This window comes from Ovis canadensis, chromosome 25 (assembly GCF_042477335.2).
Source record: "Ovis canadensis isolate MfBH-ARS-UI-01 breed Bighorn chromosome 25, ARS-UI_OviCan_v2, whole genome shotgun sequence".
Taxonomy (NCBI): Eukaryota; Metazoa; Chordata; class Mammalia; order Artiodactyla; family Bovidae; genus Ovis; species Ovis canadensis.
In genome coordinates this window covers 40230877-40250780 of record NC_091269.1, presented here as the reverse complement: position 1 = coordinate 40250780, position 19904 = coordinate 40230877, and the positions used below count along the sequence as shown (strand labels likewise).

Here is a 19904-nt window from a genome sequence, read left to right as displayed (position 1 = left end):
GCATATAAGTTAAATAAGCAGGGTGACAATATACAGCCTTGACGTACTCTTTTTACTATTTGGAACCAGTCTGTTGTTCCATGTCCAGTTCTAACTGTTGCTTCCTGACCTGCATACAGATTTCTCAAGAGGCAGGTCAGGTGGTCTTGCATTCCCATCTCTCTCAGAATTTTCCATAGTTTATTTTGTTTCACACAGTCAAAGGCTTTGGCATAGTCAATAAAGCAGAAATAGATGTTTTTCTGGAACTATCTTGCTTTTTCCATGATCCAGAGGATGTTGGCAATTTGATCTCTGGTTCCTCTTCCTTTTCTAAAACAAGCTTGAACATCTGGAAGTTCACGGTTCACATATTGCTGAAGCCTGGCTTGGGGAATTTTGAGCATTGCTTTACTAGCATGTGAGATGAGTGCAATTGTGCGGTAGTTTGAACATTCTTTGGCATTGCCTTTCTTTGGGATTGGAATGAAAACTGACCTTTTCCAGTCCTGTGGCCACTGCTGAGTTTTCCAAATTTGCTGGCCTATTGAGAGCAGCACTTTCACAGCATCATCTTTCAGGATTTGAAATAGCTCTACTGGAATTCCATCACCTTCACTAGCTTTGTTCATAGTGATGTTTTCTAAGGCCCACTACTCTTCACATTCCAGGATGTCTGGCTCTAGTTGAGTGATCACACCATCATGATTATCCGGGTCGTGAAGATCTTTTTTTTACAGTTCTTCTGTGTATTCTTGCCATCACTTCTTAATATCTTCTGCTTCTGTTAGGTCCAGACCATTTCTGTCCTTTATCAAGCCCATCTTTACATGAAATATTCCCTTGGTATCTTTAATTTTCTTGAAGAGATCTCTAGTCCTTTCCATTCTGTTGTTTTCCTCTATTTCTTTGCATTGATCACTGAAGAAGGCTTTCTTATCTCTTTTTGCTATTCTTTGGAATTCTGTATCAGATGCTTATATCTTTCCTTTTCTCCTTTGCTTTTTGCCTCTCTTCTTTTCACAGCTATTTGTAAGTCCTCCCCAGACAGCCATTTTGCTTTTTTGCATTTCTTTTCCATGGGAATGCTCTTGATCTCTGTCTCCTGTACAATGATAGAATTAGGCCTTTTAAAATATGAATAGTCCATCCATTGATTTTAATGGAAAAATACCCCAGATTTGGGAGGTTGTGGAAGGGGCAAATAGTACCTTAGCTTTTTCACCCTTAGGATTAAGTGAATAAAAAGTTAAAACAATATGAGTACGCTTTATATTTTAGAAAAAGTAAAATATGATAAAAAATGACATCTTTTTAAGAATTTCATGTAAATTACAATTATTTCTTTTCTTTTGCCATGCATTAGCTCTTGGATTATGTTAGACACCTTTGATATAAACTTTCATAAAACCCTATGTCTAACTTATCACTGCATTTACTATTTGTTATTAGAACTGATGGCAACCCACTCCAGTACTCTTGCCTGGAAAATCCCATGGATGGAGGAGCCTGGAAGGCTGCAGTCCATGGGGTCGCTAAGTCAGACATGACTGAGCGACTTCACTTTCACTTTTCATGCATTGGAGAAGGAAATGGCAACCCACTCCAGTGTTCTTGCCTGGAGGATCCCAGGGACGGGGGAGCCTGGTGGGCTGCAGTCTATGGGGTCACAGAGTCAGACACGACTGAAGTGACTTAGCAATTACAACTTCTTTGTTGATTCTCTATGATCTCTATCAAAAGAAAAGCTCTTCCTGATAGGCACCATATTTATCATACTTACCAGTGTAATGCTAACACCTACTACAATATTTTTCACATTGGAAAAAAAATCATGCTTATTTCATGGTTACTTAAACAATTTCTTAATTACACAGATTTTAAAAAGTATTACATTTTGGGCTTCCCTGGTGGCACAGTGGTAAAGATTCCACCTGCAATGCAGGAGACCCAGGTTTGATCCCTGGGTTGGGAAGATCCCCTGGAGAAAGAAATGGCAATCCACTCCAGTATTCTTATCTGGAGAATCCCATGGACAGAGGAGCCTGGAAAGAGCCTGGAGTCAAAGAGAGCTGGGCATGACTGAGCCACTTAACCCAGCACAAAACATATTTATAATAGAAACATTAGAAATAATAGTAAAAAAGAACAAAATCATCAGTTGTTGTACCACCCACAGATAACTAATACATGTTCTTTTGAACATTTTTATGTAGATATATGCAAATATATGCCTCTAGAAATTTATTAGTAGTCCAAAATGGGGTCAAATTATACATATTGTTCTCTAACCTCTGTTTTTCACCTCCAGTTGCAGCGTCCCCACCCAAAACCCTGTTTATTGCTGTTTTCTAAACCAGCCATGTCACACTATTTTAGCATTGTATCTCAGACATAAAATGAATGTAATCCTTCTGTGACTGGCTACATAGACTAGCAAACACCTTTGCAGGCCCCTCTTATGTTGCAAAGTCACTCAAGTTAGAGCATAAGTGACAGAAACCATCCTGTCAGTGTTTCTGAACAGTGTTTCCCTTGGTGATGTAAAATATGAATTCTTCATATCCAGAAAAATGTTTTAGATAGCAACTGCTGGACTGCAATCTGAATTGGTCATTGTTGCAATTTCAATATTACAAATATACCCTAAAAAAAATTGAAACTGCAGTATTGACCTCAAGAAAATGGTATTTTGAGAAAGTTACAAATAAGGGTTGATGACTGAGTGACTTCACTTTCACTTTTCACTTTCATGCATTGAACAAGGAAATGGCAACCCACTCCAGTGTTCTTGCCTGGAGAATCCCAGGGATGGGGGAACCTGGTGGGCTGCTTTCTATGGGGTTGCACAGAGTCGGACACGACTGAAGCAACTTAGCAACAGCATGAGGCTAATCATGCCTTCAAATTGCAAAAACAAAAAAAAGGTACAACGTGTGTTCAGTAGTTAGCATTCCACCCAGAGAATATATAGTCCATAGTGTCACAAAGAGTTGGGCATGCCTGAAGTAACTTAGTACAGAGAACATAGTCTAACAGAATATGATGGGAACTATGTCACACTTGTCATTGCTTGATTTTAACAATTATGTTTCTATTCTTGCAAAATACAATAATTCCCTTAAATCTCTGGTAGCAAACCACAGAATGCTATATGAAACCTGGGCAGGTACAAGTCTTTGCTAGCCTTGTAAATTACTTTTCTATTGGTGAAAGAGAGGAAGATTGCCTGACTCTATATAGACATGTTCGTTTGTTAAATATTCAAAATAAAACCTCTTTCCTATTTTCCTAATTGTAGAAATCTTTGATAGTTGAGGTTTTTATCAACTATATGTAATATGTGCATGACAAAATAAGCTGTTAACATTAACAACTGAACAAATTCTAAATGTACACAAGTATGCTAGAATGTTAAACCTGGGAAAATACTTCTCTTTGTTATGTACTGTGTGCTTTTTGTTTGAAAACTGGATTAACTATCATAGGGTAGGTGAGGATGGGGAAATAATTTCAGGAAAAAAAACTAAACTCTTGATAATTTTACATTCTTACTGAAAGTTATGCATGATTCTGATTTTAGGTTCTCAAACTGTATATTTTCAAAGACTAGCAGGTGAGGGACTTCAGTGGTGATCCAATGGTTTACATTTTGCCTCCATTGCAAGAGGTACAAGTTCAATCCCTGGTCTGGGAGTTAGATTCCCATACCCCTTGTGGCCAAAAAACCAAAACATGAAACAGAAATAGTATTTTAACAAATTCAATAAAAACTTTAAAAATGGTTTATATTTTTTAAGAAAAGCTTAAAAAAAAGAATAGCAAGTGACATTTCCTCTGAATAAGAAATTATGCATCCTTTCTCAGCCCCATAAAAATATCTTAAAGATTAAGTATTGCTAAATATTTAGATAATTACAGTAGATTCAAAATATGTTCTATCTGCCTAGATTTATTGATACATATCTAGTTATAGGCATAGCTTTCCTGTGAATTTATATAATTGATATATGGTTATAGTTTATTTTGGTATTAGCCTAATCCAGTAAGAGTTACTTAACTAGGGGAAAAAAAAATCAGTATAAATTAAGAAGTCAGATTTGATTATTAAAAAAAAAATCTTGTTCTTACTACATCTCTAAGTTTGAACTTTTCTGTGCTTCATTTTCTTTATCTGTTTATTTTTCTATTCATAATTTTCTCTAATTTACAGGAATTAAGGGAAAATAAATGGAAATACCCATGTACAGTAGAACACCCTTAATCCAAAGTTTTGCTTTCTGTGGTTTCAGTTACTCATGGTCAATTGTGGTACAAAAATATTAAGTGAAAAATTTCAGGAATAAGCAATTTATAAATCTTAAATCATGTGCTTTCTGAGTAGAGATGAAATCCCACATTATTCCACTTCATCCTGCCTGAGATATGACTTTCTCCAGCATATCTACACTGCATATGCTGCCCACCTATCAGTATGTGCAGGAAAAAAACAGCAAAGGCTTTTGTACTAGCTGGGTTTCAGGCAACCAGTGTGAGTTCCCTCTTATTTTGGAGGGGACAACTGTAGTTTTTTTTTTTTTAAACAAATGAGACTACAAACAATTCAAGAAGAGAAACTTAAAATTTCATTTGACCTTTCCTTAGTTGAAGTGACTATATTTTCCAAAACCAGAACTAGGAAATAGGTGTATAAAATGTACTAGTGTGAGTAAATAGACAATGAAAAAAAAAACTAAATTAAATAAGCCTGTAAAAAATAGGCCATATAGTTAATTTAGTTAGCTGTGGGAAAGAAGTATAGAGCCGAGAGATGATGATAAATGGCCAGTAAAGTAACATATAATCTTAAAATAAAATAATATAAAATAACATATAAATCCTTACTAAGTCTAGTCCTACATATTGCCAGATCAGTTTCCTTGGTCATTTTTATCATAACCAACTGGATATGTTTCTGTGGATTTGTTTCTTTGTGTTTGGTTTAACAAAATATGCATCCAATCCACTTATAACTATCTAAAAAAATTGGTTTAAATATACTTACAAATAGTTGACTAGTCTTTGGGTGTTAAACTGATGAAAGAAGGCATCAGATAGCTTTGAAATATAACTGAATTAAGATTATATGTGGTTATTTTTAATAAAAAGAAGAAATAAAATTATTATATGAATATGTAGAAGTATATATTATATAATACAATTATATTTCATTATATATAATCAAAATATGTAATTATAATTATACATAATCATATATAGAATTATCTTAAATTTTTTAAATTAGAAATAGAAATTATAAAGAATAGAATGAAAAAATGTATACTTTGGTATATTGCCTATTTATCTCTTGCTGTGTAACAAATTACTGTTAAATTTAGTGGCTTATGCAGCAATATTTATCATCTCTTATTTCCTGTAGGTCAGGAATCTGTCATAGCCTGGGTTTGTTCTCTGGTTGAGGATCTGTCCCAAGACTCAGGTTGTTAACTGGAGCTGCAGTCTATCTGAAGTCTTACAGAGGGAAGAATTTGCTTTCAAACTTTCTCACATGATTTTGGGCAGGATTCACTACCTCTCAGTTTGTTGGGCTGGTTGTTAAAGGGTCCACCTTCAGTTCCTTATCATGTATGCGTCTCCAAAAGGCAACTTGCAACACAGCAGATGGCTTCATCAGAATGAACCAAGTGATAAGGTGAGAGAGCACATATGAGGGAAACAAAAGGCAGTCTTTTTATAAGAGAAGCTTGAACGTGACATCTCATTATAGCAGTATTCTATTCATGACAAGCAAGTCACTAGATACAGCCTACACTCAAGGGAAAGGGAATACACATAGTTGTAAATACTAGGAAGCAGAGGCTACTGGGGGACATTTTGGAAGCCAATTATCACACATTGCAAAATAACAAGTTATTCTCATGATAACTTTTACCAGCTTCAAGGATATGATCAATAGATAGAGGTTTCCTGTTTTGCTTAGGTCAGTTGCAAATACTCTTAACACAATTGTATAAAGATTAGATATTTTACAGCAAAGAAACTACAGATAATACATTGAATATGTAGGGTATATAACAACAGTGATCTTTAAAGATTAATGTTCATATGTGAGCCTTCACAAGTATATCTTCACTGTAACATTATTTTTCAGGTATGTGTATGTGTGTGCATATGTATAACTCTATGGGGACCCTGGACAAGGAAATCCTGCTACTTAATAAGGGGAGATGAAGTCACATTGAAGAACCGTAACTTATTTAAAACAGTCATGTTTCTTTGAATTATTATTTGATAAATATTTTACTGAAGTGTAACATACAGAGATGTGCAAAATCAGAAATATACAGCTTCATAACTTTCTGCAAAGTGAAAAAACCATGTAATCAAGAAATGGAATATTATCAATATGCTGGAAGCATGCCCTGTGTGCCTATCCAGTCATTAACCTTCTGAAAAGTAACGATTATTATCTACCACTATCCTAGTCCACTCAGGATGCTATAACAAAGTACTATAGACTGGATGGTTTGTAAACAACAGAAATTTATTTCTTACAGTTCTGGAGACTGTTAACACTGAGCTGAGGGTGCCTGCATAGTTTAGTTCTAGAATCCTCTTCTGGTTTGCAGACTGCTGTATTCTCATTGTATCCTCATATGACTGAGAGTAGAGATTGGCAAGTTCTCTTGTGACTCCTGTAAGGGTGCTAATCTCATTCATGATGGCAGTCTCCATGACCTCATCTAACACTAAAGAGAGTTTCAATATATGAATTTTGAAAGGATGCAAACATTCAGTCCAGGAAAATAATCATAAACTAGTATTGTCTGTTATTTTTTCAATTTATATAAATAAAAGCAAGTATGTCCACATTTCTATCAAGGTTCAGTTCAGTTGCTCAGTCATGTCCGACTCTTTGCGACCCCATGAATCACAGCACACCAGGCCTCCCTGTCCATCACTAACTCCCTGAGTTCACCCAGAATCACGTCCATCGAGTCAGTGATGCCATCCAGCCATCTCATCCTCGGTCGTCCCCTTCTCCTCCTGCCCCCAATCCCTCCCAGCATCACAGTCTTTTCCAGTGAGTCAGCTCTTCGCGTGAGGTGTCCAAAGTATTAGAGTTTCAGCTTTAGCATCATCCCTTCCAAAGAAATCCCAGGGCTGATCTCTTTCAAAATGGACTGGTCAGTAGGTGCCCAATATGCTACTGGAGATCAGTGGAGTAATAACTCCAGAAAGAATGAAGGGATGGAGCCAAAGCAAAAACAATACCCAGTTGTCGATGTGACTGGTGATAGAAGCAAGGTCTGATGTTGTAAAGAGCAATACTGCATAGGAACCTGGAATGTCAGGTCCATGAATCAAAGCAAATTGGAAGTGGTCAAACAGGAGATGGCAAGAGTGAATGTCAACATTGTAGAAATGAGCAAACTAAAATGGACAGGAATGGGTGAATTTACCTCAGATGACCATTATTTCTACTACTGTGGGCAGGAATCCCTTAGAAGAAATGCAGTAGCCATCATGGTCAACAAAAGAGTCTGTAATGCAGTACTTGGATGCAATCTCAAAAACGACAGAATGATCTCTGTTCGTCTCCAAGGCAAACCATTCAATATCACAGTAATCCAAGTCTATGCCCCAACCAATAACGCTGAAGAAACTGAAGTTGAACAGTTCTATGAAGACTTACAAGACCTACAAGACCACCCCAAAATGATATCCTTTTCATTACAGGGGACTGGAATGCAAAAGTAGGAAGTCAGGAAACACCTGGAGTAACAAGCAAATGTGGCCTTGGAATATGGAATGAAGCAGGGAAAAGACTAAAAGAGTTTTGCCAAGAAAATGCACTGGTCATAGCAAACACCCTCTTCCAACAACACAAGAGAAGACTCTATCAAGGTTATTCTACTCAAAATGATTTGAGATTCAACTATGACATTTTGTTTAGGAAGGTTCATTCATTGGACTTCCTGGTGGCTCAGACAGTAAAGCGTCTTGGTTACAATGCGGGAGACCTGGGTTCGATCCCTGGGTCAGGAAGATCCACTGGATGAAGGAAATGGCAAACCACTCCAGTACTCTTGCCTGGAAAATCCCATGGACAGAGGAGCATAGTGGGCTATAGTCCACGGGGTCGCAAAGAGTCCGAGACGACTGAGCGACTTCACTCACTCACTCACTCATTCATTTCCACTGATGAAAAAAAATCATTTCATTTGGCAATTAGTAGTAGTGCTGCTGTGAACATTCTTTGTACATATCTTTTATCACACATATGAATACATTTCCAATGGATACATACCAAGGAATGTCCTAGGTCTTCAAAGATGATGCATTAAGTTTTAAAAAAAAATATTGCCAGTTTCTAAAGTTCTTTTTAATCAAATTTATATATACCAGAAATGTTTAAGAGTTGATTTTTAAATTGTTCCTCATTTAGCCAACATTTGGTAGTATTCAGTTGAGTTCAGTTCAGTCACTCAGTAGTGTCCAACTCTTTACGACCCCATGAATCACAGCATGCCAGGCCTCCCTATCCATCACCATCTCCTGGAGTTCACTCAAACTCACGTCCATCTAGTTGGTGATGCCATCCAGCCATCTCATCCTCTGTCGTCCCTTTCTCCTCCTGCCCCCAATCCCTCCCAGCATCAGAGTCTTTTTAAATGAGTCAGCTCTTCACATGAGGTGGCCAAAGTACTGGAGTTTCAGCTTTAGCATCATTCCTTCCAATGAACACCCAGGGCTGATCTCCTTTAGAATTGATTCGTGGGATCTCCTTGCAGTCCAAGGAACTCTCAAGCATCTTCTCCAACACCACAGTTCAAAAGCATCATTTCTTTGGTGCTCAGCTTTCATCACAGTCCAACTCTCACATACATACATGACCACTGGAAAAACCATAGCCTTGACGAAACAGACCTTTGTTGGCAAAGTAATGTCTCTGCTTTTGAATATGCTATCTAGGTTGGTCATAACTTGTCTTCCAAGCAGTAAGTATCTTTTAATTTCATGGCTTCAGTCACCATCTGCAATGATTTTTGAGCCCAAAAAGATAGTCTGACACTGTTTCCACTGTTTCCGCATCTATTTCCCATGAAGTGATGGGACCCAATGCCATGATTTTCATTTTCTGAATGTTGAGCTTTAAGCCAACTTTTTCACTCTCCACTTTCACTTTCGTCAAGAGGCTTTTTAGTTCCTCTTCACTTTCTGCCATAAGGGTAGTGTCATCTGCATATCTGAAGTTACTGATATTTCTCCCGGCAATCTTGATTGCAGCTTGTGCTTCTTCCAGTCCAGCATTTCTCATGATGTACTCTTTATATAAGTTGAATAAGCAAGGTGACAATATACAGCCTTGATGTACTCTTTCCTATTTGGAAACAGTCTGTTCCATATCCAGTTCTAACTGTTGCTTCCTGACTTGCATAGAGGTTTTTCAAGAAGCAGGTCAGGTGGTCTGGTATTCCTATCTCTTTCAGAATTTTCTACAGTTTATTGTGATCCACACAGTCAAAAGCTTTGATATAGTCAATAAAGCAGAAATAGATGTTTTTTCTGGAACTCTCTTACTTTTTTGATGATCCAGCGGATGTTGGCAATTTGATCTCTGGTTCCTCTGCCTTTTCTAAAACAAGCTTGAACATCTGGAAGTTCACGGTTCATGTATTGCTGAAGCCTGGCTTGGAGAATTTTGAGCATTGCTTTACTAGCATGTGAGATAAGTGCAACTGTGCAGTAGTTTGAGCATTCTTTGGCACTGCCTTTCTTTGGGATTGGAAAGAAAACTGATCTTTTTCAGTCCTGTGGCCACTGCTGAGTTTTCCAAATTTGCTGGTATATTGAGTGCAGCACTTTCACAACATCATCTTTCAGTATTTGACATAGCTCAACTGGAATTCCATCACATCCATTATCTTTGTTCGTAGTGATGCTTTCTAAGGCCCACTTGACTTCCCATTCCAGGATGTCTGGCCCTAGGTGAGTGATCACACCATCGTGATTATCTTGGTCGTGAGGATCTTTTTTGTACAGATAGTATTAGTCTTTTTATTTTAGCCATTCTGGTTGATGTGTAATGGTATTTGTGCATTTTAACATGCATTTTCTTGATAGATGTGGACATTGAAAACCTTTCATATGTTTATTGACCGTTTGAAATTCCTGTATTGTGAAGTACCTATTTAAGACACTTAACTATATTTTTAATGAGTCTTGATTTTTTAAAATTGATTTATAAGATTCTTATACAGTCTAGATGCTCATCATTGGTCAGATAAATGTATTGTGAATATCTTCTTCCATTCTGTGGCATGCTTTTCACTTAATGGCTTATTTGAGTTATGTTATTTTTATTTTAATAAAAGTGAAAAACATTAATTGGGCTTTTCCCTTGTGGTTAGTGACTTTTTATTCTGTTTAAGAACTAATTGCCAAACCTCAAGGTCATGATATTGCATAGGGGCTTTATTTTTTATTTTTTTTTAATTTACTTTTAAATGAACAAGCCACCTGAAATTGACTTCTGAGTATGTTGTGAGATAAAGGTCAAGATACATTTTTCCCACATGGATATCCTATAGACTTCTTAAAATTACTGAAGCAATCATTTTCCCACTTCATTTCAAGGTCAACTGTGTCATAAATGACTGTATATGTGTCTATCTATCTAGACTAACAAGAATTAACATCTTTGTAATCCTGAATCTTCTAATGAATGAACATGGTAAATTGTATTTGTCTATTGCTATGTAACAAATTGCCACAGGTCTACCAGGTGGCAAAGTGGCGCTAGTGGTAAAGAACCAGCCTGCCAATGCAGGAGACAGATGTGGTTTGATCCCTGGGTTGGAAAGATCCCCTGGAGAAGGAAATAGCAACCCATTCCAGTATTCTGGCCTGGAAAATCCTATGGACAGAGAGACCCAGCAGGCTACAGTCCATGGGGTCACAAAGAGTCAGACATGACTGAAGCAACTCAGCATGCAGCAGTGGTAAACAAAACAAATTTATTATCTCATGGTTTCTATGAGTGGGTAATCCCAGTGAAAATTAGTTGGATTCTTATCCAGGGTCTCACCAGGCTGAAACCAAGGTGTTTGCCAGGACTGCTATCTCAACTGAGCCTTGCAGAAGTCATCACTTTGTGTAGGGGTTAACTCTGAAAAAGTCAAACTATACAGTGATAAGCACAAGTTGCATGTTGTATTCCTTTTGATCTCCTTAGATCCCTCTCTACTGTTTAGATGGTGAAAACAAACTTTATGCTTAAATGGTAACACAAAATTTCTTCCTTAGAAGCAGTAGTATAGTATTAAGATAATTTATTCAGTAGTGCTAATTTGATCTTTTGAAATCTGAGAGGAGGAGGAATGAAGAGAGAATGGGGGTTTTGTCAGATAATTGTGAATCTCTCAACTTTCTCATTGTTGGCATCCTTACAAATAGAGCTAAATCATACATATATTTGTGGATAATTAGATAATAATTGCTAGTTTATTTACTTTAGTTTTGCATTGAGCTTCTTTAGTCAAAGAGGAGGATAAAGTAACTTTATTAGTTTAAAATATACTCATTCCAAACATTTCATTTTGTTTGCCCTTTAATCTGAAACAAGTGTGTGACTAAAAGCACTAATTATATTGTATGAAGCCATCTTAGTGTATAATAAAGGAAAACAGTATTAAAATCAGGAGCCAAGAAGTCAAGCTCCTATTATATCAGGTTACTTTCTCAAACCTTTATATTTGGGGAGAGTTCCCCCCTCCTCTCAAATGTTTCAGGAAGGTGACTCCTGGGTATTAGAACATTTTAAATGACTTCATCAGAAATAAGGAAAAGTACTTGATGATTCAGTAAATCATGAAGTTTACCCATTATAAAAATTGTTCTATATGGAAAGACTTTGGGGAATGAGGCTGGATTCAGTAATTAAAGAAAATCACAGTGGGCAAATAAATTCAGACCGCTTTTGAAAACTTGTTAAGGATTATAAATTTCAGTTTTTAATGCCATTTAATTGCTATACTTAATTGCTACATGATAGCTCTCTTATAAAGCAACATCTTATGGATAACTCATATCTTAGGAGAGCAACTTCCTCCCCTCTGGAGTTAGAATTTTCTTAGGACTTTCATTAAAACATATTAGTTAACTTATAAAGTCCTTTTTTGTATCCTCTTGCTGCTTATATTATTTAAGCATAACTGAGCAGGTGAGATTTGCATCAGCGTCTCACTTTTATTTATATACATCTTATGGGACGAAAAGTTGAAAAATACAATTCCTAAATTAAAAGCAAATATTTTTGGATAAAAATTTTTTTATTTTAGTAAGTGGCAATATGCTGTATGACATTTTCAATATCAAATCTTATGGAGAGAGTATTTTGTAAAAATTGGTATATCCTGGGGTGGTGGAAAAGTATGGCCTATGAAATATGGCAGGCATGAGTTTGAATCTCCACTGGATAAATCTTTATTGAATTGAATATTTCCTGCTAAGTATTAATGCAGTGATTTTAGGCAATTATATCTGACCAATAATTGTCAGTCTGGGTAATTTATATTTTTAAACCTCAGTTTCCTCATCTATAAAATAGATTAAAACTTGTGTGAAGTTAATAGTCATGTTTTCCAATCCTGTCTAGTGGGAATTATCATAACTTTTTGAAACATTTTGTAGTGAAAAGAGAAATGAATATATTTGTATTCTAAAATAAATAAATATATATATATATTAATTCTATAACATATTTTTCTCCAAAGAGTTTCTGTAAAATGTTATGGACATGTACTTATTTTTCATAAATAACACAATACCTAGTATACATAAGTAGCTAAAAGATGCTAACTTCCTTTCTCAAGAAATCTGTATGCAGGTCAGGAAGCAACAGTTAGAACTGGACATGGAACAACAGACTGGTTTCAAATAGGAAAAGGAGTACATCAAGGCTGTATATTGTCACCCTGCTTATTTAACTTCTATGCAGAGTACATCATGAGAAACGCTGAACTGGAAGAAACACAAGCTGGAATCAAGATTGCTGGGAGAAATATCAATAACCTTAGATATGCAGATGACACTACCCTTATGGCAGAAAGTGAAGAGGAACTAAAAAGCCTCTTGATGAAAGTGAAAGAGGAGAGCGAAAAAGTTGGCTTAAAGCTCAACACTCAGAAAATGAAGATCATGGCATTGGGTCCCATCACTTCATGGGAAAAAGATGGGGAAACAGTGGAAACTGTGTCAGACTTTATTTGGGGGGAGGCTCCAAAATCACTGCAGATGGTGACTGCAGCCATGAAATTAAAAGACACTTACTCCTTGGAAGAAAAGTTATGACCAACCTAGATAGCATGTTCAAAAGCAGAGACATTACTTTGCCAACTAAGGTCCGTCTAGTCAAGGCTATGGATTTTCCAGTAGTCATGTATGGATGTGAGAGTTGGACTGTGAAGAAGGCTGAGCACTGAGGAACTGATGCTTTTGACCTGTGGTGTTGGAGAAGACTCTTGAGGGTCCCTTGGACTGCAAGGAGATCCAACCAGTCCATTCTGAAGGAGATCAGCCTTGGGATTTATTTGGAAGGACTGATGCTAAAGCTGAAACTCCAGTACTTTGGCCACCTGATGTGAAGAGTTGACTTATTGGAAAAGACTCTTTTGCTGGGAGGGATTGGGGGCAGGAGAAGAAGGGGATGACAGAGGATGAGATGGCTGGATGGCATCACTGACTCCATGGAAGTGAGTCTGAGTGAACTCTGGGAGTTGGTGATAGACAGGGAGGCCTGGCGTGCTGCAATTCATGGGGTAGCAGAGTCGGACACGACTGAGCGACTGAACTGAACTGAACTTCCTTTCTGCTTCTTGGTGTTATTCTTGAGACATTTAGATTCTTATTTCTTACTTGTTTTACCTGGCTTATACATATATTTTTAATACCCAGAAACTTTATAAACAAAAATTGTGAGCTAAAGATACATTTCAGAAATGTTCTAAAGGTCAGCTCAATGGAATTAGACATTTTCTGAAACATTTTTTTTTGTTTATTTGTTTGTTTGCTTGTTGTTTTTGTTTTTAATCTCAGAGCTGAGAGAAGGGATGATAACATGGACTTTATAATCCAAGTATCTAATTATCCACATCTCAAATACACCAGGTCAAATAAATAAGTTTAGGAGCACAGTTATTACCAAATAACTTAGGAGAGAGAGAGAGAGAGAGAAAAAAAAAAGACATTTAACCAGATAAATTTTTTCTAGAAGAGACTCTCCATGTAGAAAAGTATTCACATTATTTTGAAATATTTGTTACTGTATGAACACCTATAACATTTTAGTACACTTATTTGTTTTCATGTCCTTCTGCTGGATTGTAGGACGTTTGAGAGTAGAGTCTGTTTTCTTTTTTTCTTCCTTCTCCCCTCCCTCCATTCCTTTCTCTCCTTCCCTTGTTTCCTTCTTTCCTATTCACCTTTTTTTAAAATATAGTAAGCACTGATTTTCTAAAATAAATGAATAAACACAGGAATGAGAAAAAAAGTGGTCAGAATGATGGTATTTGAATTGAAATGTATTGAAGCTAAGAATGCAGATTTATAAGCAGCAGTGTAGCAAATGAGTAGACATTTTGAATGAGCAGCATCCCTTTCTAAATTTATAACTACAGAGTAGTTATGCCTGCTGGTTAAATACTCTTCAAGGGTGGAGTGTCATCTGCATAATATTACTCAGAAGCATAAACAGGAATAAAAAGTCACGTAGAAGGAAGACCAAAGAGGAAAAACGAAATCAATCCAAGAGATAGAGACTAAACAGAGCAATGGGTATCCTGAGAAAGTAGAAACTGCTACTTTCCAGCAAGACTCCAAGGGAATAGCCCAAATCAATGCATTTTATGCCATTAAAGTGAACCTATTTTAATTTAAATAATAAAGATCCAATGACCCATCAATTGGGCAATAACCTAGGTCATAAAAGTTGCAAGGTCCTTTTCTGTAATTTGTCCTCAACCCATAAGCCTCTTCTGATTTGACTACCTTTAGGCAAATCCTATGCAAAAGAATTATGTTCAAGCACTATGATTCCAAATACAAGGACTTGGTAATATTGTACTTGTCAAAATAAATTGAAGCATATACCCACACTATTGGCTGGATAGCATCACTGATTCAATGGACATGAACTTGGGTAAACTCCAGGAGATAGTGAAGGATAGAGAGGTCTGGTGTGATGCAGTCCATGGGGTTGCAGAGTCAGACATGACTTAGTGACTGAACAACAACCCACACTGAATATTATGCCATGTGATTGCTTTATTCCCCTCATGGTAGGTTATGTGTGTGTGTGTATGTGCTAAGTCACTTCAGTCATGTTGGACTCTTTGTGACCCTGTGGACTATAGCCCGCCAGGCTATTCTGTCCATTGGATTTTCCAGGCAAGAATACTGGAGTGGGTTGCCATGCCCTCCTCAGGGGATCTTCCTGACCCAAGGATCAAACCCACATCTCTTATGTCTCCTGCACTGGCAGGCAGGTTCTTTACCACTAGTGCCACCTGGGAAGCCCCTGGCATGTTATGCTGCTTTGTAAATACATTCAAAATGCCTGCTTTGGGCTAAGAGTTCACAAATTCATCAGGCTTATCATTTTCAACCTTTTTTGTTTTGCTAGTAAAAATATTCAGTGGAAATGATGTTCATAATTTTCTGAAAACTGTTAAGTGCTATTTGATTATATGGGAAACAAAGTAAAATTTAATAATACCACGCACAGAGTCGGACACGACTGAAGTGACACCAGCAGCAGCAGCAGCAGTACTGAATCTAGGGCTTCCAGGGTGGCACAGTAGTAAATAACCTGCCTGCCAATGCAGGAGATGCTGGTTCAGTCCCTGGGTTGGAAAGATCCCCTGCACGAGGAAATGGCAACCCGCTCCAGTATTCTTGCCTGGAAAATTCCATGGACAGAGGTGCCTGGTGGGGCTGCTGTCCACGGAGTATCAAAAGGGTTGGACACAACTGAGCACATGTATCTTCTCTATCCCTCCCTCTTTCCCTCCTTAGACGGTGTGACAGCCCAGGAAATGTCAGAGGATGAGAGGGAAAGTGTTGGTCAAGAGTTATTGTTCTGGGGACTTCCCTGGTGATTTAGCGGTTAAGACGCTATGCTTCCACTGTAGAGAGGGAGCTTGGGTCTGATCCCTGTCAGGGAACTAGGATCCTACATGCCATGTGACAAAAAAGAAAACAAACAAATAAAAATATCCAGCTTTCCCATGCTGCCCTCTGGCCTAGTACTTTCTGCCCATCCCCTAGTGATTCTCATTACTGAATTTAGAGTAAGATGAGTCAGAGATGACTTTATAGAGACCAGAGGGAAATTCACCTCTAGCTAGGATCTCAGCAAATTTACATATTCTCTGGACTTAAAGATAAGAAACACCTTTTCTTCAAGGCATCCACAATTGACCAGGATGGTATGGTATAACTGGCTTCTGCTAAATGTTAAAATTTTAATTGGAATGTTTATTTATGATTTTGGTCACAAGTGCAAAGTAGCTTAGGAGTTAATTTTAGCTAACTAGTGAACTGGCCCCCTCTAGGAAAATTTGTACACTAAGCCAATTTATAATTCAAATATGGCTTGTTAAGTGAGATCAGAGCCAGATGAGTTGGGTGAATGACATAGAGGCATCAGTTCTATGCAATCCCTGATAAAAGGAAACACCCATCTAGTGAATTCACATTACTTGGTTAGGGTATATGCCGTCCTTAATAGTGCAGGAGACATACTGATAGTCCCTTTTGTTATATATTATCTTCAAAGAGTATAAACTGCAATGTAATGCCGCGGCCAGCACAAGCAAGAGTCGCACCTGCACAGGGAGAGAACGGAGCGTCCCCGCTAAGAAAATCAGAGAGACAAAAGATGGGGTTGAGAGGATCAGCCCCAAATGGCTGATACCTTGCTTTATTGTGCTGCGGTATATATAGGGTAAAGTACGTGACTTAAGGCACTCACAAGGTTGTTTTTTAATCTCAGGATACAATCACCAGACCCTTACCATTGTATACAGAACACAATCAGAATATCTATCTTCTATGAAATATACACAATAAGATAATCTATCTTCTATGAAATGTTGCCGAAACCAAACATCTTGGAGCCTTAAGGGTTATAAAAACTCTTGAGGGTGGCGGGACAGGGAGCTTAGGCACGTGTCCTAGGGCCCGGCATACCTGCCAGGGAGCTCCCAAGACTTAACCCTTCACGGGTCGTCCCCCGCAGCTCCCCTCTCTTTATTTTTTAAAAGCTCCATAAGATGTTGGTGTTGCAACATGTTTTTATGTATTAAAACTCTCATATGTAGAAATTCTTTAACAATGCTACGAATAAGGCAAGGAGCTAAACAAATTATGATAAGCACAACAGTCAGAACCGCGCCCATAGCAATTATACTTCGCCACAGTGAATGAAGGCTAGGAAAGTTAGAAAATAAATTTTGTAAAAAATTATCGACGGTATCAGCTATATTCAAAGTAGCTTTTGGAGAATTTTCGATGTCAAGAATTTCATTGTGCAATTGTAAAAGATCTAAAGAAACATTAGTATTAAACCAAATTCCTTGCAGATGTTTTTTCACCTTATCCCACGGAAAGTCAGAAGTATTGTAAGGCTTTTTTGTAACACAAATCCATTTATAATTAGCATGGCATTGAATTTTCATGCGAAAATTAATGCTCTGAACTTGTTCTCCTAGAACTCTAACTACATCATATAAAGCGGATAATCTATCTTCTATTTTTTTATCTATATCTTCTTGAGTTCCCATTACTTTAGTAACATTATATGACAAGGAATCTACAGTATGAGCAGCTTGAATGGATTGTGCTAAAGATACAGAAGCAGTAACAGCAGTTGCTATAAGGGTGATTAAAGATACTATACCCAGAATAATCAGGCTCAGACCTCTTTTAGGACGGCTAAGAGCCGTATTAATGCGTTGTAACAATTCTAAAGCAGTCTCATCATACCATTCTTCAGTTATTTCAACAGGTAGCATTACAAAAGCAGGTTGTTTTACTATTATAACTTGTTCTCCTTTGGCTACACCTCTAATGCAATTAGTAAGTATGCAATTAGAACAATTTAAATGATAAATATTCAATGACAGTGTTATTTCCATATGGCCTTGTATCAACATGAATGGGTAAGGAACACAAGCTCGGGGGTATAGAAACCCCGTAACTCCTACATTACCATATTTGCTCCCACTAATATTGGGTTGTAAATATAGACTATTGCCATGACCAAAAGCAGCCAAAAGTTTCCATAGTTCTGTCTGATATATAGGAGCAGTGTTTACAGAGAGAATGGGTGGATGCTGTCCTCGATATTCGGGGAAATCAGGTGTTCCTCCAGGTGCCCAGTCCCATAAAAGGGTGGTATTGGCATTGTTGATGTTATACACCGATGCAATTCGTGCTCGACATAAAGTCCAAGGAGTGTCTATTCCTATGCCGATGCTTAAATGTTTGTCACAAAACGGAATGTCGAGGGGTCCGGTTCCGTCACGGTACGATCTCTTTCCGGTTTTTTCATCAATGCCTGAAATAGTCACTCGAGGATAGGATATATCAGCTGACACCTGTATACAATGAGGATGCTGTGATTGATAAGAAAAGCACATAGGGTATTGAGTAGTAAGACCATAAAAGGAGATATTGGCTTGCTGAGGAGAAATGTGAATATCTGATTTTCCTCCTAAAAGACTTGTATCATTAACATATACAGGTACTGTTTCTTTATCCCATCCTAAGGATTGAATTATAGGCGGATCAGGAATGTATGCCCAAAAAGCCGCAGCTGCCCCGTTTTGTACCGCTGTAACAATAATAATAACATGATCAGTATATTAGTAGGTGTCACTGGAGGTTGTACATGAGCCTCATTCCAAGCATATCGCATCAGCGCCTCAATTTGCCTCTGAGTAGGCAGCTCACTCGTGGGCTCGCTCAGTGTCATGCGTTGCATTTGATGTGTCAGGGAGTTCCTCTGCCGCGTGTACCAGCCTTTCCGGAATCCAGCGCGGCGCTTCGGCATCCTGTGGAAAAACACAAACATGCCCTCGTCCCCATATTAGTACAGGGTCTGGCCCATACCACAGATTGGTAAGTGGATCCTTCCATCGTACAAGTGGTTTTTTGCATGAGGATTGTTCTCCCCAAAAACGCTGGGCTGCTGAATTGCCTTCTGCGTCTAAAGTTAAAAAATTTAAAACATAAAGAGCATGGTTTAAGGCGTTATGCGGTGAGGGGCTATACAGTTCATTCCCCTTTTTTTGTTTCAATAATTGATGTTTAAGGCGTTGATGGGCTCGTTCCACAATACCTTGTCCCTGTGGATTATAAGGAATTCCTGTTTTATGATGAATTTGGAAAGAAAGACAAAAACGTTGAAAAGAACGGCTAGTATAACCAGGTCCATTATCTGTTTTAAGGGTTTGTGGGATTCCTGAAGTAGAAAAGCAAAACAGCAAATGTTGAATACAGTGACGTGTTGATTCTCCAGTGTGAAGGGAAGCCATGAGAAAATTGGAAAAAGTGTCAATAGAGACATGAACATATTTAAGACGCCCAAATTGAGGAATGTGAGTAACATCTGTTTGCCAGAGGTGATTAGGGCGTAAACCTCGAGGGTTGACACCATATTGAGGGAGAACAAAGAATTGAGGACAAGTAGAGCAAGATTTAACAATTTGCCGTGCAGCTTCACGAGAAATTTTAAATTGCAAGCGTAAAGAATGACTATTTTGGTGATGTAAATCATGGGATTTTCGGGCTGCATCAATAGCTGATTGGAAAAACACTTGTTTAGTAAGAACGTCCGCAGTGTGATTGCCTTGTACGAG

At 37.7% G+C, this 19904-nt stretch overlaps 1 protein-coding gene and 1 pseudogene across 2 annotated transcripts in view; one reads left to right on the top strand and one right to left on the bottom strand.

Moving 5' to 3' along the window:
* The window catches only part of CTNNA3 (catenin alpha 3), a 1891866-nt gene that overhangs the window by 1533678 nt on the left and 338284 nt on the right, over window positions 1-19904 (top strand). The gene's annotated exons all lie outside the window — the stretch shown is intronic.
* Window positions 16923-19096, bottom strand: LOC138430067 (endogenous retrovirus group K member 9 Env polyprotein-like; annotated as a pseudogene).